Genomic DNA, 23,334 nt, shown 5'->3' on the forward strand with positions numbered 1-23,334 from the left:
AAAAAGCAAAGAAAACAAAGGGAAACTGTTTTAGGCAGCTAAAACAGAATGCTACAGAAAGAGTTCGGGTCCATGGAGACACAGAGAAATTAGCACAGTGGCAAAGGGGGAGTGACAGGACAGGACAGGAAAAGGAGTGGGGTCATGTGACACTTCTTTGTCCTCTTCTAGCCTCTTAGGTAATGGGCTCTGAAATGGAGAGAGACCACCTGAGAAGGGGCCCGGCCATCCTGAGTCTGCTGGGTTCCCTGAGCGGATGGCACGCACCTGCGCAGAGGAAGCCTCAGGGCTCCCAGATGTCTTTGTGCCGCTGAGGTAGGAGGTTGAGTGTAAGAAACTTACAAGATAAATTCCGTGACTAAACCTCAAAGCAGATGGCAGAGCTGGAACATTGTGCGTGAGGAGGGAGTCTGGTGATGATGGAAGCCAGGACAGTGAGGAATCGTCTTGGGCATCCCAGGCTTGCTGTGGTCAAGGTCAGAGCTCTGATAACAGGCACAGGGTACCTTGTAGCCTTTCTGAACTGTTATTCACATCTGATGCTTCAGTGTACCCAAGATTCAGCACCTGAGCAAAGAGAGCTACAGGAATTCTTGTTTACATTTTTCAGATGGGAAAAGCAAGTATGGACATCATTAGAACCATAGAGTCTTAGAAATGAAAGGAATCTTGGTTGTATATGTTACCAAAGGGATTTGCAATAGCTCACCATAAACAGAGAGACCCATATATACTGAAGCTGTTAACACAGACTGAAAAGGTGAAAGGGACAGAAGAAGAAGAAGAGAGAGAGAGAGAGAGAGAAAGAGAGAGAGAGAGAGAAACAAACCCAAACCCCAAACTCCTTTTTAAAACTGGCAGCAACTGGAGCTTTATGCTTCCTAGCAACAAAGACAAAGGGAAACAAGTGACCTCAAGATCACCTAATCCAACCCCCTCATTCTAGGGATTAGGAAATGAAGGTCTATGTTATTTTTAAAAGCTTTTCATCAGTGAAATGTGGTTCTGGAGTTTCTGTAGCTAAGCATGGAATTAGTTCCACTTTAACGTTGCAGATTGATGTTTTTCAAATGGGCTTTTTCGTGAGGCACCGCTGACCTCCCAGAAACCAATTACGCACCAGAGCAGTGCCGAATGCTACATGAAAAGTTAACCTTCAAGGGGTTAGAACTGCTTCCACAACAAGAAAACAGTCCCTTTACGGGAGTACCACTGTCCCGTCCATCTGCAAGCCTCGTGTTCTGGATGCCCTCTCCACTCCCTTCAGTTAGATTACTCCAAATCCCTCCATCCTTTTATCATCCTCACCTTGCTGTCCTGATTTCACCCCAGTTTTCCACTTTCGTGCACGGTTGCTGGGCTTAGGGCAAAGTGAGAGGGGCCCCTCAGGAACCCTGCCTGGATAGTGATTATTTGCTGAAATTTGCCCCAGGAGTTGGGCAGTCAATTTAGCAGGTCATCAGGCAGGTAACTGATGTACTTGAGAGAGCAAACCCTCCCTGGTGCACCAGACAGGTTTTGAAAGGTAACGAGTGGAATGATGGAGGCTTGAAGCCTCTAGGGCAGGAGAGAGAAAAATGCTATTGGAAGGGGCCCTGTTACATCACTAAGTGATGGGCCTCCTGACTCAGCCATGGTATCCACCCCTGTGAACCTCCCTACCCAAGGCACAGCAGCTGATCTGATCTGTCTCACCTGCTTCTTGTCCCAGCTGGTATGGCAGCGACCAGCTCGGCCTGGATTGCCGACACCTTCACACAGGTACAACCTGGCAACATCTCACATCACCCCTGTGCCAGTCGCCTCTTGCTTCCCATTTCAGGGCATCTCTGCTCAGCACATTGCATCTGTGACCTACAGAGTAAAACTTTGATTGGGGGGGAAAAGGGGCGATTTTTAGCACTTCTTTGTGGATAACCCTCCAGGACCAGTTACATTTAATGGTGACTGTTTCCTCAGTGTCTTTCGGGTTGTCTCTCTCCCCTGCCCCCTGCTTCATTCTCCTTACCCCTCTCTCCTGCTCTGTGAGGTTCCCTGGTGAATTGAAAGTTGAAAGGCTCTGCTTCAGTCTCAGCTTCTGGGAGAAGCTGGGCATAGACAGGTACTTACCTTCCGTACCATTTCTCCTGCTTCTAGTTAAACTGGACCAGGCTTTCTGGTCAGGCTTACTGAGAGAGCAAGCTAGATTCTATGACTGATTTGATTTTTAATTTTGATTTTGGCCACCGAGACTTGATTTGCCTCTTTTGGAGAAAGAACCTTGATTTTCCTTGGGCAGTTATCCATTTACCACCCCTGGTTATGTAGATCCAGTGAAGTTCATTCCAAGTGGAGCTCAAGGAGTGAACGTGTGGTTTGCTTCCAGCCAATCAGAGCACTGTATACCTGCTGGCCAATGGCTGATCCAGGATGGTCACATGATCCAAGCTGAGCCAATGTGACACAATAAAAACTTTTGCTATAGGACTATTGGATAAGAGGCATACAGTATTTTCCACTGTGCTTGCACGCTTGAACCTAGAAAATGTAACAGGGCTGTGGCAGCCATCTTACTAACCCAAGGGGGAAATCATCTCATGAGGGATCCAACATAGAGCAAACAGAGCTCCGAGAAGCCAGGACCTGGTGACATAGTTTGACCACACTCTTCCCTCCCGTTAAGCTATGGCTGAGGCCCTAGACTTTTTATTTATTTGAGCCAAACAACACATTCCCTTTTTGTGTAAACCATTTTGTTGTTGTTGTTATTGTTCATTTACAATCCAAAGAATCCTGACTGATTTAAGGGTACAGATTTGCAGCTAGTAGATAAGTCCTGGTGATCTAATGCACAGTATATTGACTACACACAATAATACTAAATAATAAACATCAAACTTGCCAAGAGGTTAGTCTTGATTATTCTCACCACAAGAAAAAAATAATAATTATGTGACACAATAGAGGTGTTAGCTAACACTACAATGGCAACCATATTGCAATATATCAATGTATCAAATCCACCCTTCCTACACCTTAAACTTATACAGAGTTATATGTCAAATATATTTCAATTAAAAGAAAAAGAATCTTGACTGATATATCGAGTTCCTTCTGCCTCATGTTCCTTATTTGTGTAGTCCATTTTGGTTGTCACTGCTAGCCTGTTTTCTAAAATTTATGTGTATTAAATGTTGAAGATATAAAAAAGAATAATTTTAAGGTAGCTATCTATCAAGCTCCCAAATTTTGCCACCCAGTTTAAGAAAGAAAACATGACCGTTTAAAGTTCTCTGTTGCCTCATCTAGATGCTACACCTAACTCTACACCTTCAGAAGTAGCCACTACCTTGAATTTTGTGTTAGATCCCCTTGCTTTTCTTGATTAATTTATCATATGTTTGTATCTCTAAATAATGAATGGTAGTTTTGCATGATTTTTAACTTTATGTGAATACAGTCATGGTATACATCTTCTTCCTTGGCTTGCTTTTTATTTTTATTTAGTTATTTATTTATTTATTTATTTTTGCGGTACGCGGGCCTCTCACTGTTGTGGCCTCTCCCGTTGCGGAGCACAGGCTCCGGACACACAGGCTCAGCGGCCATGACTCACGGGCCCAGCCGCTCCGCGGCATGTGGGATCTTCCCGGACCGGGGCACAAACCCGTGTCCCCTGCATCGGCAGGCGGACTCCCAACCACTGCACCACCAGGGAAGCCCTTGGCTTGCTTTTTAAACTCAACTCTGTACCGACGATCCCCGACTTACAATGGTTTGACTTAATGGTTTTTCAACTTTAAGATGGTTCGAAAGCATTACACATTCAGTAGGAACTGCACTTCAAATTTTGAATTTTGATCTTTTCTTGGGCTGGTGATATGCAGTATGATCCTCTCTCAGGATGCTAGGCAGAGGCAAAGAGCCGTAGCTCCTGGTCAGCCATGGAATCAAGAGGGTAAACAACAGATACACTTACGACCATTCTTCCTCACTTTCAGTGCAGTATTCAATATTACCACGTGAGATATTCAACACTTTATTATAAAATTGGCTTTGTGTCAGATGATTTTACCCAACTGTAGGCTAATGCACTTAAGTAGGCTAGATGTTCAGGAGGTTAGGTGTATTAAATTCATTTTTGACTTACATTATTTACACCTTAGGATGGGTTTATGGGGAAGTAACCACTTTGTAAATCGAGAAAGATCTGTATTCTGGGATTCTTCCGTATTGTTGCATGTAATTATAATGCATTCATTTTGGATGTTGTATGCATATACTATGATTTTTTTCTGCTGTTGTTAGCATTTTTATTTCTAGATTTATTTGCTCTTGTAAACTACTGTGCTATGAACATTCTTGTACATGTCCTTGTGCACCTGTGCATAGGTCTCTTTAAGGCTTATATCTTCAAGAAGAATCTTTCTTCATCTGCAGGTTCATATTTACTAAATAACTCCAAATTATTCTTTAGAGTGGTTTTACCAATGTACACTTCCATAAATCATGAATAAGTACAGTTTTTCCATAATTTCTCTAAAATTTGATATTATCAGACCTTATTGTTTGCCAAGAATGATGCCTATGAATTTGTATCCCTTGTGGTTTCAACTTACATTTTTTTCTGGTTAGTAATAATGTTGAAATCATAATGACATCAAAAGGATTTAATCAATGTTTCCTCTGAAGGTAAAACATATATTATATATTACACATCTTTTATTTTAAAGTGAGCACCTGACATATATTTTTCATCAATTAATGAGAAAACCAAAAAAATCGTGAGGTTGTTCAAAGAGAATTGAAGAGAGTGGAGAATTTGTAGTGGCTGATGCTTTGAATGAGGTGGCTAATTTCTACACAAAACTAGTTAAAATCCTACAGTGTAATAAAACTTCAATTTGGAGGATTATCACTTCTATATACATAAATCTTTTGCATCTGTCAAATGGAAAAAAAATCTTTGCACTCATATCAGACCAGAATAATTTACATTGCTATACATTTTTTATATCATCTATACTTACAGACTTGAAAACTATCCTAATCAACAGTGAATAATAAATCAAACTAAGGATAACATTCCAAGTGGAGAAGCTGGCACGATTTTTCTATAGAGAACCAGATAGTAAGTGCTTTAGGCTTTGTGGGTAATTTGGTCTCTGGGGCAACTACTCTTCTCTATCCATGAAAGCAGCCATAGACAGTATGTAAATAAATAAGTGTGGCTGTTTCTATTCAATTGTATTTATTTCCAAAAAGTAGGTGGCTTCAGTGTCTGACCTGTAGGCACAGTTTGCCAACCCCTGACCTGGAGAATCAGATAATCCACAGGGGAGCCTGCCAGAAAACACTCAGAGATACTGAAAGAACATTCAGTAATCCCTCTGGTCTATTTTTTTCTCAGCAGATATTTTTCTTAGCAGTCTTTCCTTTGATCGTAAATAATCTCCCAAGATTATTCTTGATCACAAAAAGCTGGCCTCATTGTGTTTGACTCTAATTCATTTACACAGTTGCCGTAAAAAGTGTTAATTTACGCATATAAGCCACACTTTGATGCTGTCAGCAGATCTAGAGCTCTATGGTGTTGGGGATTGTAAGGCCGGAAAATTAACTTCCCTCTGGAGAAATGAAATAGTTTCTATTATTTTTCATTCCTCTCATTTTCTCTTTTAGTTTAAGGCCAGGGAATCAAATCCAGTGTCTATAAATACTGGTGAAATTCTCTCTCCTCTAACTAAGTTTCATGGCCAGCCAGGAAGTGGCCTTCCATACTACCTATAAGCACTGGAAGCTTTAAGCCAGGGGTCAGCAAACTTTGTGTAATGGGCCAGACTGTAGACACTTTAGACTTTGAGGTCATAACAACTCTTTTCCAACTACTCACTCTGCTGTTGTAGCGCCATCAACAGTATGTAAACAAATGGGTGTGCTTGTGTTCTAATAAAACTTTATTTACAAAAACAGTTGATGGGCAGCCATGGTTTGCCAACCTCTGCTTTCAGCCATAGAGCAGGTAATAGCCTAGTTTCTCATCAGATATCATAGAAAGTAGAGAAGAGCAGATCAATATTCGAAGACAGGTTTATCATTTTAATAGAGAGTAAACCTAATTCTAGTTATGCATCAATATAATATTTGATTCTAAAGGAATGAAAACTCTTTTAAAAGAATCTTTTGAATAAACTCATCAAAACTGAGCCACTTTTGGCAAAATGTTAACACAGTTTAATGCTTCTTTTCAGACTCATTATTTGAATGTTATCATAATCTAAGGAAAATAAAATTCCCTCTTGCAAAAGGAATTCAGGTGTTTTTCATCACAATCCTCTTTAACATTTTAGAACATCCAGTCACTTGATTTTAAACAAAACTGTCATATTTTTCACCTAAGCAAACAAAATCACATCTAATGACCTTGCATACTAAGTTGTACCTATATGCTACTATTGCTCCTAGTAGAGCATTCATGTATGGTAAATAAAAATTTTACCAAAGTATGTAACATCTATTTCACAGAAAGAATTTGGAGGTGGGTGACATGTACAAATACAAGCATTTTAACAAAATTTCAAGCTCATTTACATATACAGCATGACTCTTGTGGCCACACATACCTTTTTTACACCTTTTTAATGTTTTTAAGCAGCAAAAGTGAAGACTTCTGTTAACATTACTTAGGGATACAGCCACTCCAAAATGCATAAAGTAAGAAGTTACAAAGCAAACACCACATATACATATACTATTATATATATTTTACATACATACATACATTTTTCTTGATAGTATTCTATCTTAGAAATTAGTCGAGTATTCAAAGATTATATATATTAAGCAACTCAATTAATACTTGTTGAAGACCTTAAAGTCACCTATGAGGTTTGGTAATTATGTTTAAATTGAGATAATTACTACTAACATAAAAGCACTTGTCAGAGTTATAATTCAATTTAAACACATAATTTTATGTTTTTCATAATCTGAAACATTTGTGAAAGTAATGTAAGTTTCTTTATTTAGTAAATCAGTGTAAGAAGTTTAGGAAGATTAGATTCACCAAACTTGTCATCAAGAAATTAAAAAAACAAACACACAAACAAAAAACTACATCTTCCTTTTAAAAATGAAATGAAATGTGCAGTTGTATATACTCTACACTGGTAAAGTCAGGGAAATAAACATAGCTGTTTGAAAGCAAATTAATTGTACCAGAGACTGATCTGCTCAAGGATTCATTTTATAACATGAGCTTAGCTTCTGATTTAGCACTTTCTATGAGAAGTTTTCTTTTCTTTAAAAGTTAGCAGATTAAAAGCATTAGAAACTCAGGGTTTTTTTATTTTCTGGGAATTGTGGGAATATGAGATTTAGATAAGTTCTTATTAATGTCCATAAATCAATGAGAACAGAGCACATTTATTTTAAGGGACTTGGTAATTTAATTTATTAAAATACCCTGTATATTAATATACCCACATACACTTGTGTGCATGCACTCTCTCTCTATATGTGTGTGTGTGTGTGTATATGTATATATATACACACACACACATACACACATGTATACATACATGAGACAAAATGAGAAGTGAAAGCTTTTCCCAGTTACAGACACAGGGAGTTTGCAGCTTATGCTTTACAGCTACTGTCACAGGACAGAATAACATAGAAAACAAAAATGCATCAATCCTGATCTCAAAGATCTATTCTCTTTTCTCGTGGAAGCAAGGCATGTCCTTGCCCAAACACACACAGAAAAAATCTAAGAAACCAAATTCTCTGTTATCTCTCCTCCAGTGAGACTAATCCCTCTCTATCTGTTAGAGATTACCTAATGGTAATACCATAAAATCAACCCACCAATCACTGTTGCCACCAGTGGGCAGTAACTTATGAGACATGAAAATCAGAACTAGAGGTGAACTCAGGGAAGAAGCAGAAGAAGCAAAGACAAGTCACAACAGAGCATTAAGAAGGAAAAACAAGAAAGAGAAGAAAGAAAGAAAAAGAGAGAGAGAGAGAGAAAGAAAGAAAGAAGGATAAAAAGAAAGAAAAAGAAAGAAAGAAAGAAAGGAAGGAAGAGAGAAAGAGAGAAAGAAAGAAAAGGAGGAGGGGATGGTGGGAGGGAAGAAAGAAGGATGAAAGGAAGAGGAAAGAAATCTTAGGGTGACCCAAGATTCACCCTAGAAGTCAAGATCTAAGTCATGTTTAGACCTAAACAGCCCATAATGGCACTTCTTGGGCAACACAGTTCAAGTAGCTGTAGAAGGTAAACCAACTAGTCATCTCAGTAGGACCTCCAAAAAAGTGTCAAATATAATTTTCAAGAAGCTAAAAGGCATGTCTCTCATGCAAACATGAAGTAAGCATGTGTGAAAGATTTATACAACTCATTAATGATAGAACCAGCTAGATGAGAAGGCCTTCTCTAATCTTCATTTAAATATTTATTGGCTCATTTACAAGCTCAAAACCTTCAGTAAACCCTTATTTTCTTTGGTTTCTTGCATCTGATTGGCATAGAAAAAAAAAAAAGGATGAAGAAAATCTTGGATCTTATGGAAAACAACATTCACAATAAATTTTCCACATCCTTATCATGTCTTTTGACTCCAAACCCTGAGTTCTTTCTACTGCACTGTAACCACAATTCCTGTTTCCTAGGAGCTTATAAAAACTTTGGAAACATGAACAAACAGTGAACAAATAAGGAGCCCAAGGTAGAAGCTCAGTGGTCACTGTGGGCTGATTTGCTCATAAAATCAAATTCATGGAGCAGGCAGGAACTGAATGGGTTCTGAAAGTCAAAAGTTCTTCAATAAGAGATATTCAATGGAAATAGACAGGGCAGGATTTCATCTGCAGTATATTTGGGGGGATTTAAGCCAAAGAGAAGGTGAATTCTCAACTGATGACCCAAAAGTTGTCTTTATATGTTGTTCACCGGTAGTAGGTTTTACTGTTTCAAGAGAACAATTGAATTATAAAATATTTCTTGCCAATCTGTATTATCTACTTCTCACTTTTATTGTGAAAGCTCCAGACATGAGCAAGTGGTAAATTAATCCGTATGCCCTCTCTCCCGTACATGCAATAACTTTGTATATCAGCTTTTAGACAATCCAAGAAACACCTTTTTTGAAACCTGGTCAACAATGAGAAGAAAAAGAAGGGAGAGAGAGAGAGATGAAACTGACTTTCCTGCAAAACTTTAGAAAACAAAGGAAGAAACCATCTTCTAAATAAAGAGCATTTAATGCTGAGCAAACTGAATCCCTAAGTCCAAGATGTGGCCAAAATGACTTTGGACTTAGACTTGCAAGAACTTGATTAATACCAGTTCTTGGATGGGGTCAGATCAAGGTAAACATGAGATGTTTACGGTGAGTAAGCGAGGAAGGGTGATGGCATAGACATAAGTTGTTGATCCGGGGGCTTTTCTTTTCTTGTTCTCATCTTTATGGGAGAAAGGAAATAAGGTCTCTGAGTAAGACCCCTGTGAAACCACCTGCTGTGAAGCTCCTCCAAAAAATAAAGAACCACTCTTTAGGTGAAAAGTTAATAGCAGCAAGTAGGATAGAAATCTTTTGTGGAACAATATTTTTCTAAGAATGTAAAACAGATATGACTTGACAGTTCTTTCCATTAAAAGATGTTAAGTTTAAGTTTAGATTTCATAGTATTCTAATTCTCCTGCCAAGTCCAAGTTTAGGCATTCTAGCTAAATTTTTTATTTCCCACTGGTTGTCATCTATAATCCTCAATGCATGTTGATTACGGCCCATGATAAAGAGATGGATTCATTAATGACTTATGGAGAATCCTTAAGGACGGGGTCCTGTGGGCTCTGGATATCCTGATTCAGTAGGTCTAGAATAGGAAATCAGCATGTATTTTTATTTAGTTATTTTAAAATTAATTAATTAATTAATTAATTTTTGGCTGTGTTGGGTCTTGTTGTTGCATGTGGGCTTTCTGTAGGTGAGCGAACAGGGGCTACTCTTCATTGCGGTGCGCGGGCTTCTCATTGCGGTGTCTTCTCTTGTCGTGGAGCACCAGCTCTAGGCGTACAGGTTCAGTAGTTGTGGCACTCAGACTCAGTAGTTGTGGCTCGCTGGCTCAGTAGTTGTGGCTCACGGGATCTAGGGCAGTAGGTATACTGTATATATGCTCAATGCAGTGAATATTCCCTGGCCATCAGATCATGGTCACCTACCAAATGGTATCTGATAAAATATTCTTTCCTACCTGCATACGGTACCTTTCTGAAAAAAGCTCAAGTTTGGGGGAAAAAAAAAACTAGGTAAGGCACTTTTTTTTCCCACTTGTATCATCTTATATATAATTCAACACTTGATGTACCTTCATTGAATTTTCTTGGTAAGAGGATGTGAGAAACTGACAAGTAAGTCAAGTAAGAGTCACCAGGGTGGGCATGGAGACATTAACTGAAGACCTTTTTATGCCTTGCGGTGGGTTGAATTGTGTCTCACCCCTAAAAAGGATTTGTCCATGCCCTAATCCCTGGAACCTGTAACTGTGACCTCATTTGGAAAAGGGGTTTTTGCAGACGTATTTGAGCTAAGGATCTCGAGATGAGATCACCCTGGATTATGACAGCAAGCGTCTTTGTAAGAGAAACACAGAGGAGAGCCCAGAGAAGAGGACCATGCAAAGACAAGGCAGAGATTAAAGCCAGGCAGCCCCCTGGCCAAGGAACACCTGGAGCCTCAGAAGCTGGACGAGTCAAGAAAGCCTTCTCCTCCAGAGCCTCCAGAGGGAGCACGGGCCGACCAACACCTTGACTGTGGTCTTCTCACCTCCAAAACTGTGAGAGAATAGATTTCAGTTGCTTTAAGCCACTCAGTTTGGAGTAATTTGTTACAGCAGCCCTAGGAAACTCTGCATACCTCTCTAATAAGAGCGGGGAGACGGTCTTCTCTCACTACTGTTTTGTGCAATGTGTATGTGATGGAGAAAGAAAGAGGGATAAGGCCCATGAGGAGATAAGCAAAGGTCTCAAATTACCGGGAATGGCAGATTCCCATGAATTGGAAGGCGTGCGTTCCAAGGACCATGCTAGGAGATGGAATATTATTAGTGACATGGACACGCTAGTTGCATAGCCAAGAAAACAGAGGAAACACGGGACAAAAGCAGTGGCAGAGGAAGTAGGAGCTGGCAGCTTTAGAGAATTTCAGTGGCCAATTGAATGATTTAGTCTGTTCTGGATTGTTCCTTGGGAATGGAAGTTTCGTAGGGATATAAACCCCCCATGATTCTTCTGATGGGAACCCCATGACAGAGACGACTAGGTGCACCTTCTTCTCAAATATCGGGTGGATGGAAGGGGTATAGCACCCAGGTTATGCACTCAATGCTTACTCATTAAACGTTAGGTGCCAGTTTTCCCCAAAATATCCTTGCACTACATCACTGTGTCACACGAAACCAAAATGCTCCCTGAAGGGATAATTGCTAGAAAAGGAAAAGAGGCTTGGAGAAAATCTACATTTTTGGATGTTTATTCAACCTTTCTCCTGTGTCAAATGATCAGAAGGAACATTTCTCCAAATAGTCACATTAGAAAGATTAAGGCTCAGGTCTCGTCAAAGCCAGATAAATGCAGGAGAGAATGCTAGACAGGATAATATCTTCACAGTAGTATTTCTTAAATATTTTTCATTGTTTATTCAGTAGAGGAGAGAACAAAGGGATTTCTGTTAATAAATATCTTAAACAGAACATGATACCAAATTTTTTTATTGAAGTCTAGTTGATTTACACTGTTGTGTTAATTACTGCTGTAAAGTGGTTCAGTTATACATACACATACATTCTTTTTTTAATATTCTTTTCCACTGTGGTTTATCACAGGATACTGAATACAGTTCTCTGTGCTATACAGTCGGACCTTGTTGTTTATCCATTCTCTATATAAAAGCTTACATCTGCTAACGCCAGCCTCCCACTCCCTCCCTCCCCCAACCCCTCTCCCTTGGCAACCGCCAGTCTATTCTGTATGTCTGTGATTCTATATCTGTTTCATAGATAGGTTCATTTGTTGTTACCAAATGTTTAAGGAAACCCTTCTGCTAAAGCAGAATAGATAAAGCAGCATGAATATGCTAAATATGCATCAATGTGCACAGAAAAACAAGGAAACTTTGTAAAGCGTTTTCTATTTTTCTGTAATTGTTCTCCACTTCACTTTCATTATTTCCAGGAGTGGACAACTTTTGGGGACACATATAATTGGTTTAAAAGGCACATAATTTAAAAACTCATTTAATTTTCGTAAGCCATATTACAGCCTGCATTATTCTGTTCAGAGCTTCAGCTAACCTCGACTGCCTACATGAGTGACACAAAAAAACTCAACAGACAAGGTCAGCACTGAAATGGAGTGTTTTAAATGTTTGCTCCAGACATGTCTCCTTCTGCTGGTTTAGAAGTCATTTGTGGTTGACCAGCTACATGAGAAGTTGTGCCTGGAAATGAGTTAAGCGATGCTACATTTTTGACCTTTTGTTCTTTATAGACAAACATCAGGGGCAACAGCCTTTCTTTCTGCCCTTTATTCTGGGTCTGGGTCTAATGTCAGTCTCTCTCAGTCTGCTTTCACCAAAGACTTGCACTTACTGACAATTTAAAGCCTGTGAAAAATGCCCTCCTGGTCCAAATCATCTCCGTTGTTTAAGGCACAGTGCCCATCCTGCAGTTTCCAATAAGCCTTTCATGATGCTGCAATTCTAAAAAAATCCTTTCCTATCAAGTCATTGCAACTCTTGCTTAGGAGTTAAGTTTGAAACCTAATGAATTAACATTTTCTATTAAAACTCTGCGTTTACAAAGAGTTTATCATCAACTACATATTTTAATAATTATCAGAAAACTTTGAGGTAGGGTTTATTATTACTTTTTTCTAATTTCAAGATCATGACACTTGAAGTGATTTGCTAAAGATCACAAATGCAGTGATCAACTGCCCCAAGATTCTAACCCAAGGTACTCATTCATCTATTTGTTCACAAAGACTGTATTTCATTGATTTTAAGGTGCATTTTTTGTTTAAATTTTAACATCTCCAACACTGGTATGTCGTGTTTAATTGGCACTGTTTTTGTTTCTCAAGAGTACAAAATACAATGGCATTTCTTACACTAACGCTATCCTAGATTAGATGGAGTATTTTTCTAATAAGTTGTTACCATATGCCAGGAGCTGTCCCGGGCACAGAAATAAAACTGTGAGCAACACATTCATATTTTCCACTCCTGTAGCGTTTCCCGTAGCATTTCTGCCTCATTATACCAGCCGACCGTAGCCTACTGTAAATTGTTTTCTATTTTGTCCCGTGTGTTAGAAGCAATAGTCTTAGATTACAAGCCATTTGAGATGCTGTGGCTGGCCGAATTGCCTTCCTTGTATGTAACCCTTGATATCTTTCCAGTGTATCTTTTTCTGATGCTTATCTTGACTCTCCACGCCAAATGCAATGGGTCTCAGGTGGTAGAATCATTATACTGATCCATATTTTTACAACATTTTTTCTAGAATTTGGGAAATCACAGCTGCGCCAGTGACAGGGAGACACTCACGTCTCTGCAGTTTTGCTACACTGTCATTTACCAGTGTTTAGGAGCTGATGCCTTAGGAGCACAGGAGTAGTTAATAGCTAAGTCCCCGCGCCCCACATATACTGGCCCCAAATACTGCCATCCCACTTCCCCAAACAAGACAAAACTGAAACAGACTCTGTTTCTTTATAACAGTCTTACATTGGCAGCTGCCACAGGTTCAAACGCAGTGAGGTTCTGAGAAATAGTGCAACCAGGAAACCTGAGCTCCAGCCTGGCTCTCCTGCTACCCAGCTGTCAGTCTCGGAACCTCTGTTCACTTGCCTCTAAGATGAATGTATTAGACCGAATGATCTCCAAGCCCCTCCCGGCGTTCACAGTCTAAGAAGTGGAGGCCAGCTAAGGCTGGGTTTCATTTTTCTATTATGGGCCTCCAATTAGGGATTACTATTCAGCAGATGCTGGTCCCCTAATTAAAGGGATGCAACAACAGTTGGATAAGAATGGGCTCTGGGAGGTCCCATGTCAGCAGGCCAAGTCGTGGCTTTCACGATTATTTATTAACCCCTATAGTGGCACGAGGCAGAGAAGCCTGGTGACTTAACAGCCCCCCCCCCCCCGACCCCATGTCTCCTGGTGGAGGAAAGGGAACATGGGAAAACCAAGAGGGATGTTGGCGGACAGAGAGTATCCTGTTACAGAGATCCACACACCGTCTCTGTGCCTACGTAAGCCACGTCTCACGGCCAGGTAAGTGACCGATGTGAACAAGCAGCTAATCCATCACCTAAGCCAGGGCCATCCTAGGGACCTCAGGGGAAGTCACTACAGGCTTGCAATTTGACTGCTTTCTTTTTGTTTATCTTAATTCTTGGAGTGAGAATGTACTTGTGTGTATGTGCCTTTGTTTGAAACTGTACTCCCTAGGAAGTAACCAGATTCTTTCATATGTGCAAGGCTACATTCTGCTTTCCCTCTGGACATCTTAACTCTGAGAAGGGGCCAAGGTATCAGGAATCCTTGAAAAAACCTGATGCTGATCAAGTAGCTGATGACTTCCAACCCACCCTTGCTCACTGAAGGCTGCGATGTAGAGCAAGTGATACAATCAAAAGACAGACCGAAGCCAATCAAAAATTTGGGAGGTGCCTTGAAGATGCTCTGGTCCAAACATTGCATTTTAAGAATGTGGTGAACTGACTTTCCCAAAGTTGGTTAGTTCTTTTTTTTGTGGTACTCGGGCCTCTCACTGCTGTGGCCTCTCCCGTTGCGGAGCACAGGCTCCGGACGCGCAGGCTCAGCGGCCATGGCTCATGGACCCAGCCGCTCTGCGGCATGTGGGATCCTCCCGGACCGGGGCACGAACCCGTGTCCCCTGCATCGGCAGGCAGACTCTCAACCACCAGGGAAGCCCCAGGTTGGTTAGTTCTTGAACTTACATCTCCCTGTTCTCAGTTCAGTCTCCTAATCCCACCAGTCCACCTCCCAGAGGACGTGGCCCTGTGAATCAATGAAGTACCGAATGCTCCAATCAAACAAATGCTCCCCGGGATGTACACTCATCCTATCATGAAGCACTGAGCTGGGAAACAGAGTTTGCCCAAGATACTGTCTCAGGAGTAGAGATGAGGAAGGAGGTGGAAGAAATGAAACATGAAGTTGAAAACACTTTAATCAATAGAAATGCAAAATTAGAATGTCCCCTAAGACTTTTGCTTTGGTGTGTTTTTTATCTTCTCAAGTTAGAAGGAGAGGTAGCTTTGTTGTGGTGGAAAGCCTGCCAGACACGACATCAGATACGCAGGTTCTAGTGCCAGGTCTTTAATTTGCCAGCTGAGCAATACAGCTTAGCAGAAAAAGCCTTTGGTATGGAGTTCAAACGGAGCTCAGTGAGCCATTCTGCAGTACCTGCCATAAATATATACACACAAATTCCTAGTGGGTCTCTCTATATCATGTCTATATTATTATAGACATGATATATATGTATATTTGTACATATATTCACAATGTGATATATTTATTATATTATCTCTATACATATAATATATATGTGATATGTATATACATATAACATACATTATGTATATATAAATATATAATCAACATATTAACTGTATTTATAGTTTATAGATAATACGTAGAGTTTTTTCTTTATTTCTCTCTATATGTCCCTATGTCTGTATTTTTTTTTTACAAAGAAAATGCATGACAATTTTAGCTCAGTCACGTATTAGTGGCTATAAGCACTTTCAAATCCCCTTTCAATGAGGAATGACAGCATATACTTGCAGAAATAGCTGTGTCATTAAATATGATATGACGGGCTTAGCATATAGTAGTTGCTCAAGAAACATTTTCATTCCCCTGAGAGACATTGCATAATTCTTTATTTTTGCTGTCTCCATTTCTTCACCAAAGAAGCGGGGATGATGATACTAACAAGCCATAAGGTAGTAAAAGTTAAATGTGATTAAAATATGTGAAAACACTATGGAAGTGAAAGGCAATGCTGTGGGGTATCAATTCTGAATATAATGATATAAACAGTTTTAAACTACCATTGAAATTACAAAGCAGCGCTACACAAATTGGCATAAAATGAAGCCTATTCCACAATAAACTGCCACTAGACACTCATCAGAATGGCTATACTTTTTTAAGTGATAATACCAAATGCTGGCAAACGAATACCAAACGCTGGCAAACATGCAGAGAACCTGGATCACTCATACATTGCTGGCAGGAAAGTAAGATGGCACAGCCACTCTGGAAAACAGTTTGGCCATTCATTGTAAAACTAAATACGTGATTACCATGTGAACCAGTAATTACACCCTGAGGCATTTATCCCAGAGAAATTAAGACTTACATTTACACAAAAATCTGCACATGAATGTCCCCAGCAGCTTTATTCATAATAGCCAAACACCGGAAACAACCCACGGGTCTTCAATGGGTGAAAGGTCAAACTGGACACCTAGACCCTGAGTTACAACTCTGGCAATAAAAAAGAATGAACTGTTGATACATGCAACCGCTTGGATGAATCAGTGGGGTATTATGTTGAGCAAACCCCAATCCCCAAATGCCAATCTTTAAAGCTCATATATTCTATTTATATTAAGCATTCTTGAAATGATACTGTTACAGAACTGGAGAACAGATTAGAGGCTGAAGGGGTCAGAGGTTAGGGAGGGGATTGGGAGGGAGATGAAAAAACAACATGAGAATCCTTGTGGTGCTGCAACTGTTTTTTAACCTGACTGTAGTAATGGGTCCACAAACCTACACACTATCCATAAAATTGCAAGCAAAACAGGGAACATCTGTATAAAATCAGTACATTGTAACAACGTCAGCATCCTGGTTGTGACATTGTACTGTAGTTTTCCAAGATGTTAAAGGTACATGAAATCTCTCCCTGTTATCTGTTACCCCTGAAGGTGATGCATGCTGAGAGCTGGAAGAATACACTGTTAGTTAGGGCTCAGCTGCACGTAGCAGGATCCACTCTAGCTGGTTTAGGTACTAAGGAATTCAACAGAAGGGAATCAAGCGCTCACAAAGTATGAGGAGCTCTAGCCTGAGCTTCCAGCCATGAGTCCCCAAACAATACTGATGAACATGCACCAAGAAAGCTGCTGTCTCCACAGCAATCAGCAGCCACATCAATGAAAGCTACTGTAGCCCCCGCTGGCTCAAGATCCACTACTTCAGCTGCCGTCACACCAGCAACTCGGTGTTCTGTGCCAGGCATGGACCAGACACAGCGTGGGCACTGTGCTACTGCCTTTACTGCTTTAATCACTTGTTCAGCACTTGTGTTATTACAATTTTAACACAATGAAATACTCCATCTAGTATTTTGTGCCCTGCTTTTACACCACATCTTCCCACACTAAATATTCTTGGAGAAAATCATTTTTAATGAATGAACTGTTTTCCATTCTTTTTCCTTTTAAACATCTTTATTGGAGTATAATTCCCTTACAATAGTGTGTTAGTTTCTGCTTTATAACAAAGTGAATCAGCTATACGTATACATATATCCCCATATCTCCTCCCTCTTGCGTTTCTCTCCCACCTGCCCGATCCCGCCCCTCTAGGTGGTCACAAAGCTGATCAGGAGAAACTGCAAGCTGTCAGGGGAAACTGGAGACACAGCAGAAGCACGACATGTATCTCATTTCCAAACCTCCCACGGTGCTTTGGCTTGGGGACAGGTGGATCACATGGCAAACCTGAGGTTTAAGGGAGTCTGAGAATATGCAGTTTACATTTCCAGCTTCCAAGGTGAAGTAAGACTTGCTATGGGAATTTGAATGGAGCTTAGAGAGCTTTTCTGCAGTACCTGCCACGGATCTATCCCGAAATTTCCAGTGCATCTCCATATCATGTGCTGATAAGCCTTTCTTTTTATTTCTATTCCATTCTCCATGTCTGTTTTTAATTTTAAACAAAGAAAATGTATGACATTATTATTATTATTATTTTTTTTTTTTTTGCGGTACGCGGGCCTCTCACTGTTGTGGCCTCTCCCGTTGGGGCACAGGCTCCGGACGCGCAGGCTCAGCGGCCATGGCTCACGGTCCCAGCCGCTCCGCGGCATGTGGGATCCTCCCGGACCGGGGCACGAACCCGTGTCCCCTGCATCGGCAGGCGGACTCTCAACCACTGCGCCACCAGGGAAGCCCTGTATGACATTATTAATGAAACCAAAAAGCTATTCCATTTTTGAAAAAGCCAAACTAAACAGGTATCCAGTGAACGAGGGTGGAGGTGGGGCTACAGGGATTGGGCCAGATCATCTTTAAAGTAACTTTAGAGTCCTAGGGCCTGTTTGTCCACAATAAATGACCATCTCAGTCCAAAGAGATTCAGGTCCAGAGCTGAAAACTGAAATGTCTGCAATAGAGCGTAATATAAGTGAGTGAGATGGGCCAGGTGAGAGAATACGGAGAGGAGAGGGCTAGCGTAAGTATTTTCTATCTGACCTAGAGAGTCACTATTCTGCCCCAGCTAATTATTGCCAGGTGAAAATTCAGGCTCAGGTTATGCGAGCTTCTGGTTACTTTTTTTTTTTTTTAACATCTTTATTGGAGTATAATTGCTTTACAGTGTTGTGTTAGTTTCTGCTTTATAACAAAGTGAATCAGTTATACATATACATATGTTCCCATATCTCTTCCCTCTTGCGTCTCCCTCCCTCCTGCCCTCCCCATCCCACCCCTCTAGGTGGTCACAAAGCACCGAGCTGATCTCCCTGTGCTATGCGGCTGCTTCCCACTAGCTATCTATTTTACATTTGGTAGTGTATATATGTCCACGCCACTCTCTCACTTCGTCCCAGCTTACCCTTCCCCCTCCCCGTGTCCTCAAGTCCATTCTCTACGTCTGCGTCTTTATCCCTGTCCTGCCCCTAGGTTCTTCAGAACCATTTTTTTCTTTTTTTAAGATTCTATATATATGTGTTAGCATAGGGTATTTGTTTTTCTGACTTACTTCACTCTGTATGACAGACTCTGGGTCCATCCACCTCACTACAAATAACTCAATTTCATTCTTTTTATGGCTGAGTGATATTCCATTGTGTATATGTGCCACATCTTCTTTATCCATTCGTCTGTTGATGGACTGCTTACTTTTTAAAGGGAAGTTATGAATAAGGACTTTTATAGACGATATTATAAGTTTAGATGTTGGTTTCAACAAATTTACATCCTGGCTTCTACTGACTGCAGCAGAGACAGCAGCTTCTGATAGCCTGTTGCCTGGGAAGTCATTATGGGAGGCTCAAATTGAAATATTTTTACTAACACCATGAAGTCCAGACAGAACACCCCGGCAAATTAGATTTATCCAGAGAGTTCCCAGGTATGGAAGCTCTGCTTTAAGTCCTTGCTGCACCCACACTTCTTTTTTTTTTTTTTAATTGAAGTATAGTTGATTTACAATGTTGTGTTAATTTCTGCTCTACAGCAAAGTGATTCCGATATATACACATATGTATATTCTTTTTCATATTCTTTTCCATTATGGTTTACTACAGGATATCGACTATAGTTCCCTGTGCCCTACAGTAGGACCTTGTTTATCCATTCTCTATATAATAGTTTGCATCGCTGAACCTGCACTTCTGTCTCTGAACTTCTCGTACTTTTCTGAACAACTCCATTGGAGGAAACCCAGTCAAGCCAATGGGTATCGCTAGCATGATAAGAACTTCGTAACTTTTTCCAGAGAACCCCTTGGGACTAAGGTGGTGATGAGTTTGGTGGCTATTGCTGGGATTTGTCTCGTCTCTGCCTCTTCCTTGAGCATCGTATCAACTGGTGTGGCAGGGGACAAGGCACAGGGTATGAGGGACGTTGATGCTCTGAGACACCCTTCAGTACCAAACTCAGGCCTTATAGCTCCACTTTCAAATATATCCCTCAGAGGAAACATAAAAAGATGAGGATAGGCTGCCAGGGAAAGGTAGAATTGTGTACACACAGGACCTAACGTTTGATGTTATTCTCCGTGAGCCAGGCAATGTCCGAAGCACCTTACCTATATTAACTTGTTCAGTCAAGGTCAAGCAATGTACTGGATCCAGCCTACACCTCACTGGAGGTCCAGGAACTGTCTAGCCAGAGCCGATCCAGTGATGGCCAACACTGCCCTCAGCATCGAGGAACCTGGCCCCTGATGCTGCTCTGTCTGCACCTGCTGGCCGAGGGGACACCTGCATTAGCTCCTTCAGCCTTTCCTGCTGCTTCTGAGCACAACCCACAGCCTTAGACTCACACTGGGCTGTCCCTCAGCTCCTACCTGGGGTTCACCATGGCCTCTACAGGGTGAGACCTACTAGTCACCCAGACATGGGCAAACAGAAGGTCAGGGCAATTAACTCCCAGCAGTGGTGAGCTTTGATCAATGGAATTTAAGGCTCTGCAGATAAATTCTTTTTTCTAACCCTTGGGAGGTAGTTTCATACTCTTTCTTAAAAGGTATTGACAAGACTGAAGAATCAGCTTGTCCTGAAGCCGTGATCAACCCAGTTCCACACATCCTTGTATCTGGTCTCCTTTCCCTGTCCCTCTTCCCTTTTTTTTCATTTGCGTATTCAGGAGGCTCACACTCCCCCCAAAAATCTGAGCATGTCATCCTGTGCCTTGTACTTGAGTGTCTAGGGAACCCAGATAACACTTGTAACTCACCCATGGCTTTAAAGCAAGTAAGTGCCACTGCCAGGGTTAGAGCCCAGGAATCTGTTCCCAGCGTTTGTGATTTTTAACCACTCAGTATACTATCCCTAAAGGAAAACCTGAAACCCGGGGTTATAAAGTTAACATCACCTTTAAAAATAACCTCTCCCTATCTGCCAAGTGTATGGCTGCTGTTTCGTTTCTTTCTCCGGGCTTAGATCTAACCTTCACTTTGCTCCAGGCTGGGTGCTGGAAGTTTCCTATACAAACTGCTAACTTTGTTTATTCCATATCCCCCAATGAAAGGATGTCGGCTCTCAGCGGGCAAGGTCTACTTGATTGCAATGGGAGAACTTGAAATGTGGAATGTAAAAGCCATTAAATTATGGCCACACAGCTGTGTTTCAGAGTACAGCTTTGTTTAGGTTGGCAAAAAAATCCCAGCTTCTCTCCAAAAATACTTACTGTGTTCTTTTTATGAATGAGGTACAAAGGCAGATACAAAGATATACAGGGGGGTCAAACACAGTCCTTGTGCTCATAGAGACCTCCTTCTAAGGGGCAACACAGGTATGCCAAGAAACAAGTTTAGCAGAGTAGTCAAGTGCTACACTCACATCTTATTTTTAAAGAGGTCTTTGTTTTTATTTGATCAGTTGAAGAACTTTAGGTACATAGGGTTCTAACATATTTTTTTTTAAGGAGTGGCTTCCCAGGTCTGTGTAGGGCAGGAAAAGCGTGGGATACTCAAGGACGATTAGCAAAACCACAGTATATTGGATCTCACCCACAGATAAAGTCACACCCAACTACCAGTCCGATAACAAATGCTGACATCTATCAAATTCTTGTTCCATATCAGGCTTTTCAAAGCATTTTACCTATTTTAACATCTTCGTGTTTTCCAAGTGAAGTATGAGGTAGGCACTGTTAATGACGTCCTCATTTTACAGTGAGAAACTGGAGCACAGAGAGGTTAAGTACTTAGCCTAAGGACACACAGGAAGCAGACTGTGGCCAGCATCTGAGCAATGTGAGCTTGTCTTCAGTCACCCTCTGCATCCACACTGCCCTTCTCCCTCTCTGAGATCTAAACATCCCACTGGGCATGACCTCTGGTGGGTGAATATCTTCTAGCCTCCCTTATGATGTCTGGCTTTCTCTTCAAAATTATGCCATTAATCTTTTAGAAATAATTCAGAGTTTCTCCATATGTGACCTCTTGAGGTGATGGAGATAATATACATATAGTGTCAATCTGGGACACGTTTGAGAATAAAAGGTGGGCACTGTTAATAATTAAACCAGGACAACTGGTGAAACCAGGACTATTCCAGGTAAGCCAGGGTGAACAGTTACCAGAACCACATCGTTTATTCCCAGAGAGGAACAGCAGACTACGAGTGCAAGGCAGTAGAACATTTATACATTGGTCTCTACCGCCAGTTCCTGGCACAGATCTCCTAAAACCCTTGTCATTTCTTAAGTGATAAGAATACTAAGAGCATCTCTTGTTCGAATATTTGTCTTTGAGCCCGTCCCTGACACAGGACACCTAAAACCCTCATAAATTCCTGAGTGATACCGACACTAGGAACATCTTTTGTTCTAACGAGACGACTCTGGGTGGGCTCCTGGGAGGCGGCTGGTCACCAGAAAGAAGTCATGATCAGAAGCTTGGAATGATCAGCCCTACCCTCCCTCCCATTCTCCAGAGAGGGGAAAGTGTTGGAATTCTGTGAGCTGCTCTAGCAAATTAACTGAATCCGAGGATGAGGTTGTGAGAACTTCCAGACTATAGGTCAGAAGCACAGGTGACAACCTGGACTTGTGATTGGCATCTGAAGGGGACAAGGTGGGGAGTCTTGTGGGACTGAGCCCTTCACCCGTGGGATCGGACACCATCTCCAGGCAGCTAGTGTCAAGTGGAGTTAAATCGCAGGACACCCAGCTGGCGTCCAGTCTGAGAGTTGCTCATTGTTGAGGGGGAAAAAACTCATATTTGGGGTGACCGGAAGTGCCAGGCGTGCTCCTGTAAGACTCGCAGGTGGAAGAAAAACACAGCAAGGATGAACTGGGTTTCTCCCTACACAGGAGTTGAGAACTGAGCTTTTCATTTACACTGTACCAGGTTGGAGCCAGGGTGTTTAAACAGAAAACCTCAGCGAGAATATCACGGAGCTAGTAGAGGGAACCAAGAGCTCCTTAGAATGGAATCCTTCAAAGTCTTTCCATTTCTTTAAAGGTCCTATTTCAAACTTCTTAGAATATCATAAAAGGTCCCTCATTATCTGGGTTCCTGCCTGCTTTCCTGTCTCATCTCCAGATTCCTCCTTCCCCCTAGATCCTGTGTTCTTATCAGTGGGTTAAGTCAAGTTTTCCATTCTTCCCACATCTATGCCTTGTACATGCTGCTGCCCTTTTGTAGCCACCATCCACCCCGTCGTGCAAGGGGCAAGCTCCCATGCCCCTCTGAAGAAGCAACACAGAGCTGACCCATTTTCTTGCTAGAATATGAGTCCTTTGCAGAAGAGACTGGGTCCAAGCTCCACAAATTATCATCAGGAGAGCCA

The sequence above is a fragment of the Monodon monoceros genome, unplaced genomic scaffold (assembly GCF_005190385.1).
Source record: "Monodon monoceros isolate NGI ecotype Baffin Bay Population unplaced genomic scaffold, NGI_Narwhal_1 Super_Scaffold_17, whole genome shotgun sequence".
In the NCBI taxonomy this organism is placed as follows: Eukaryota; Metazoa; Chordata; class Mammalia; order Artiodactyla; family Monodontidae; genus Monodon; species Monodon monoceros.